Source organism: Watersipora subatra, chromosome 3, assembly GCF_963576615.1.
Source record: "Watersipora subatra chromosome 3, tzWatSuba1.1, whole genome shotgun sequence".
Classification (NCBI taxonomy): Eukaryota; Metazoa; Bryozoa; class Gymnolaemata; order Cheilostomatida; family Watersiporidae; genus Watersipora; species Watersipora subatra.
The window spans coordinates 52,195,079-52,202,078 of record NC_088710.1 but is presented as its reverse complement, the minus strand read 5'-3'; positions in this window follow the sequence as shown (position 1 = coordinate 52,202,078).

Below are 7,000 nucleotides of genomic sequence, written 5' to 3'. Positions count from 1 at the left end.
TTTACGACTGCAATAAAAAAGTTTTAAAAGTACCAGTATTTTTCTATGTGTAAATATATAAAAAATTCATCACATTGTAAGGATAAAGTTAGACAAATATCTGCAGCTGAATACAAAAATAGACACCTGTTTATTCTTGTCACCGTGTAAACTGCTTTCACTAGCACCATTTGCTAATCTAGGATAATAAATAATTAATTAAAAATTAAATTATATCAATATTAAATTATTAAATAAGATTAAATATATAATTTATTTATGGGTCAATTAATATTACACCTGTTTTTCATTATCTGTTCTGACAGTTTAATAAACTAATGTCAAAAATATAGTTTTTGGAAAAGACTAATGTCTATGAATCAGCATCTAATACTATTATGGAGACACTGCTGGGTGTTCATTATGTTTTATTAGTTATTTAAAACAATAATTTGAAAAAGTTCCATGTTAATCTCCTATTGTTGCTTTGATAATGTAAATTATTTCTTTCAATAGAATAAATTAAATATTGATAATGGGCTAACTATTTGACAATCCTATTCAACCTTCTGACAGCATAATGACACTGTTGCTGACAACGCTACTGGAAGCAGTGTTGACAGCACTATCAACACTACTCATTGACACTGCCACCGACAGAGCCACCGACAGAGCTACTGACAGCACCACTAACATCGCTGCCAACAGCGCTACCGACAGCACTATCAACACTGCTTATTGACAGTGCTACCGACAGCGCTACCGACAGCGCTACCGACAGTGCCACTTCTGAAGCTATAAATCCTTATCTGTTAAAGTATTTTCCTGTTGAAAACAAAAGCAAAAACCAGGTTGGGCTCCTTTGAAATTCGAGGAACTAAATATCAACCATTTTTACTCACCGACTCCTATAATGGCCAGAACTGCTGTCGCAAGATATTCGGGTGAGTCCGTCAGGGATCCTAGATCATTCATGCTGCTGCCCAGAGTTTCATTGGAAGCTGAATGGTTTACTAGGCCGATGTCTCCTTCCATTTTGCTGCAGTAACATCATAAGACTGAATCGTAACAACTGGCTTCTAGACTTCTAGGTATACAGAATTCATCCAAAAACAATAAACACGCTAACATTATGTAAGCTGCTTAGTCAGCCAACTCACAACTTTCAACAAAATATTGCAGAGAGTTACTAACCTAAAAAGGATGGTGTCCTGAGAGGGTTACCAAAGAGTCATTTGTTAGTATTGTCTATAAGGTGACCCGCGTTTGCTGTTATATAGATGTATTTATAATTGCGGAACATCACGTGAGTAATTATCATAAGTTATATAATAATGAGAGGTAGCAACAAGCGGTGTGACAGCTCAGATGTGGGAGAAGACTGGAACGGCAGCAATGGTTAACATTCAAGATATTGATTTGCTCCCAATGTTTGGAAGGTTGATTCCCTTGAGCATTCCTGTAGGTATAGAGGATTGATATGATGGCAGTATGATCCTTGGCTATGATTTGGACCTGCAAGGTAGTTGTGTAATGACATTTAATGTACTTGTTTATTGGTTTCACCTTTAATAGGGTGATTCTCGCAATGCCTCAGGCTGCTTGTCAATCTACGCCTAAACCAGAAAGATAAAATTATCAAATTTGCTCATAGAGTTAATGACCAACAATACTAAAGTAAAAATTAGAAAATTGCATTTGAGAGAAGCTATCAGAAAGTACGTAGTCCTGTGCCAGATGTTTTAAAATCACTTTAAAAATTTTTAAAACTACAAATAATAAAATCAAGTGAGTCAAATAACAAAAAATAATAATATCTGCTAGCAGCTCAACACCGCTGTCTGTTATTGCTTTTTACAATTTATTAACATAATTATGGAGTTGGCAGAAATGTGGAGGTTGAAGCATCTAGTGTTGATTCGTTCAGGAGACAGCAACTGGAGCCAATTACCTATTAGACACCTTATTGTATTCACTGTTACGCAATCTTTTACCAATTAAATATAGAAAATTTATTTTAGAATTTATTATTGAAGGACATGCCACATGCATAAAATGTTGTTTAAGATATAAAACTATTTATATAAAAATGTTTGGTTAGACGACAAAAATATAAACAGGAGTTAACAGAAATGAGTACTGGTTGAGTACTGCAAGCATGAAGGTTACTTACCATCGATAGAGACTACAGGGACTACAGGCTACAGAGACTACAGGCTACAGGGACTACAGGGACTACAGGCTACAGTTGCTACAGGTACTACAGGGACTACTGGCTACAGGGACTACAGGCTACGGAGACTACAGGAGCTACAGGGACTACAGGCTACAAGGACTACAGGCTATAGGAACTACATTCTACAGGGACTACAGGCTACAGGAACTACAGGCTACAGAGACTACAGGCTACAGGGACTACAAGCTACAGGGTCTGCTGCTTGTGTGAGTTTTACGCTTAGCAACTTGTGAGTTGAGCATTCCGTAGTATACTGTTAATTATTTTATTTTAAATTTACTTTAGACTTGGTCTATTGTTTAGTAATATACTACAATTTGTATATTCACATAGAAAGTAGCTTTTATAGATTACCAGTATTGTTATGATTCTCAGTATTATCGTTACAATTCCTTTGGCTCTTCACTGATACAAGCCTTGTTATACGTGGCACTTGGAAGTACATGTATGAACACATGTGATAAAAGGGAACCTGATCCACAGCTAGTTATGTATTGACCTGAGAAGGTAAGGCAATTTTGTGGCTAAAAGAATTATGGCCAGATGTTAAAACTAGAATTGTACTACTATAACAGGCATGGGAAACATATGAGTAACCCATATAGCGTTAGCAAAATAGGTTAGCAATATGATATATAATGTAGGCCTACAGTGGTTACTTGGAATAACATTGTATATGGAAAAAAACAAATAAAAACAATATGGATATAAAGAAAACGTGTGAAATATGATACAATATAATAAATGATTTCAAGAAGCAGCCCACAATGACTTTATATAATGTTACGATACAACAGCAATAATATAGTTACATAACTGGAGTGTTTAAACATCTTTAAATACTCTATAGCTCTATATTATAACTTGTAATATCTCTATATTATAACTCGTAATAGCTCTATATTATAACTTGTAATAGCTCTATATTATAACTTGTAATAGCTCTATATTATAACTTGTAATAACTCTATATTATAACTCGTAATAACTCTATATTATAACTTGTAATAGCTCTATATTATATCTTGTAATAACTCTATATTATATCTTGTAATAGCTCTATATTATATCTTGTAATAGCTCTATATTATATCTTGTAATAGCTCTATATTATATCTTGTAATAGCTCTATATTATAACTTGTAATAACTCTATATTATAACTCGTAATAGCTCTATATTATAACTTGTAATAACTCTATATTATAACTTGTAATAACTCTATATTATAACTCGTAATAGCTCTATATTATAACTTGTAATAACTCTATATTATAACTTGTAATAACTCTATATTATAACTCGTAATAGCTCTATATTATATCTTGTAATAGCTCTATATTATATCTTGTAATAGCTCTATATTATAGCTTGTAATAGCTCTATATTTTAACTTGTAATAACTCTATATTATAACTTGTAATAACTCTATATTATAACTTGTAATAACTCTATATTATAACTCGTAATAGCTCTATATTATAACTTGTAATAACTCTATATTATAACTTGTAATAACTCTATATTATAACTCGTAATAGCTCTATATTATAACTTGTAATAACTCTATATTATAACTTGTAATAACTCTATATTATAACTCGTAATAGCTCTATATTATAACTTGTAATAGCTCTATATTATAACTTGTAATAGCTCTATATTATAACTTGTAATAGCTCTATATTATAACTTGTAATAGCTCTATATTATAACTTGTAATAGCTCTATATTATAACTTGTAATAGCTCTATATTATAACTTGTAATAACTCTGTATTATAACTTGTAATAGCTCTATATTTTAACTTGTAATAACTCTATATTAAAGATTGTAATACAATAATCAACCATGTAAATTAAATATACCATCTATCTCCGGTGCACACATGGTACTGCGAGTCATATAATCCAAAATGAGCAAACATATTATGCATGGCAGCGAGCTTGTTGTATGCACAGGCTAAAGCAATAAACAGTGTTTGTACAATACATCAGAGATACGCTTGCTTCGTGTCACTCATGATAGCAAGGTTACTGTAATTGCTGTCATTAAGAATGAAAAGGATGGTTATTGCTTGAAATGTCATAATTTATTTGATGCAACAGGTTATATAATGTAACATAGTACTACTTCATATAATATTAAATAATATAATATGATGTTATGCAATATGAAATAATATTGCATTATATAATATAATACAAAATAATATAACATGGCATGGTAAGAGATAATATAATGATAGTAAACTATATGAAATATAATGTAATATTGCAATGTTATACATGTATTATAAAGTACATTCTTTCATATAAATTATGACATTTCAAGTAATAACCATCTTTTTCATTCTTAATGACAGCAATTACAGTGACCTTGCTAGCATGAGTGACACGAAGTGTAACTCTGATGTATTATACAAACACTGTTTATTGATTTGTCCGTTGGTACAACAAGCTCGTCGTATATCGTGTACATTGTGTTTTCCATTAAATATAATGTACTGTACCTGCTACGCAATTCACATCTCACTACTTAAACTATCATATGCCATCCTTATTAAACAAAATTTTGTATCTTTTATAACAATTGTGTTCTGAAAAAATATTATCAGGGTGGACTGAAGAGTTTCTAGAGAACTTGTGAATCATGTTCGCTATCTATATCACTCTATTTCTCTTTATGGAATTTTTCAGAACGCATATTTGTAAAAACAGACACTAAACGGTGTACGCATCATAAACAAACCGTAGGAGCTCCTTATGTTGACTCTGCTAACATTGACTTAGCTAACTAAACATCTCTAATATAAAACTCTCTCACGAATACTATATAGTGATTGTTGTGTTTTTTGTTTTAGTTGAGACACGGCGCCTTTGATCTTTATGAATACTTTCTACATACTAGCGAATTACAACGATATAATTACTCATGAAGTTACTAATACTACTAAGTTGATAAAAGAAGGCTCAATACTAACACTGATAGACTCTACCCTAACAACGACTAAATATTAAGGCGAGCCACTACTACTGAAATACAGCAGCCATAATGCCCGCCATGCAGTGACACTCAGTGACATGTGCCTTTTACCCAGACTCTGTGCATATGGGAAAACTGTGGTCAGTGGCTGTATCTCTGTATGTCTTAGAAAAGCTGCTACAAAACAATATGTTCACCTTTGGAATGTTAGGTTTATTACTTTCAAGTATATTGTAGAAAACAGACTTTTTGACATTATACTTCAAAAGAGTTATACTATTATGTAATGAGTATAACAAATGCACACAGTATTTGATTTCCACAGAGTTAGTTTTTTAATAAGTGGCACACAAATCAATATACATTAAATAAGTGTTACCTCTACTTGTGCACAAGGCAGTCCATGCAACAACTCAACATAATTTATATAAAAAAACTAAAATGACTTACTCAAAAGTGCAGAGATAAAAATATCAATATACATGTAAAGTAGCCAACCAATGGTAACAGCCAAAACGGTTGTAAATACAAATAATAAATCAATCAACAGTTAATGTTGAGAGACAAAAATAAGAAATAAGATAGAATGAATGAGTAATAAGATAAATTTGAGTTGGTCTCTATAACTCTCAGTTTATATGGACTCCACCCATAGATATATAAACCTATATATAAATATAGATAGGTTTATATATCTATGACTCCACCTCACTGAGCTTGTCTATCAATTGACATAAATGCTGACTTTTTAAACCTACTCTTACTATTGCGGCTATTGTTCTTTTAATTATGAACTTTTGTTGTGCATTTAATAACTAGCCAAAGAAACCAGACAAAATGCTGATTGTAGGCCTATGACAGTTTACCATAAACCAATCACTTAATAAGTCGAGGCAAAGCCCTGTGTTATAATAGTCTTCCTTGCTATATGTCTTAGCATGAGCGAATAAACTTGCTCTGCATAATTTGTTGATATGGACTCAACACACCCAATTTCAACCTCTTTGGTTTCTCTATGGTGAATTTTTTATTTATTTCAATATTTGAACTTGTTAGTTTTAGTTTGTAAAAGTGCCCATTGGCATTCACCCAATTTTATCACAATTTCCTTGTTTCTTCCTCCTCTTTTGTCTTGCCAGTTTACCATCTATCATCTATAGTTTCACCGACTATCATAATATGACATATCATTTTCATAGAACTTTTTAATTTGAATTTTACTGCTGCTATTTATTCCTTTTCCGAACTAACAGTTTTTCCAAGAGTTGTGTTTTCATCTATTAGCACTCCTTCTATCCATGTCAGAAAACTTTGAAAATATTACTATGTTTTTTGAACAAATGTTAGTTAGCAATCTTTTATTGTGCTGATAAAAAATAACAAAAAGCCTCTATTTGCAGGCATATTAATTATCAAATAAACTGGAAATTGTAAATGTATCCTGAATGCAAGATAGTAGTGAACAATTCACGTTTAGTTTGAGATTATTTGTGTAAAAATTTAAATTAACCAATGAACAAATTAATATATAGTAAAAATAAGTATATTTGATTCACTTATTTAGACTAATTCATTTTTAAAAAATATGAAAGATTTATTGATCAATAAATTCAAACTCTGCAAACCCCCAAAATGCTTCATCAAAGTGTAAGTTATTTTCTCTGCGATAATGAGCAGACAACTATCATCATATTAGCATTTACATATGACGCGATTTACCGTATTTGCTTTTCGCCTTTTTGCCTATAATTCTTCGGCCACCAAAACTGTACGGGGCTTCAATGAGCCTGCTCTAAAATGT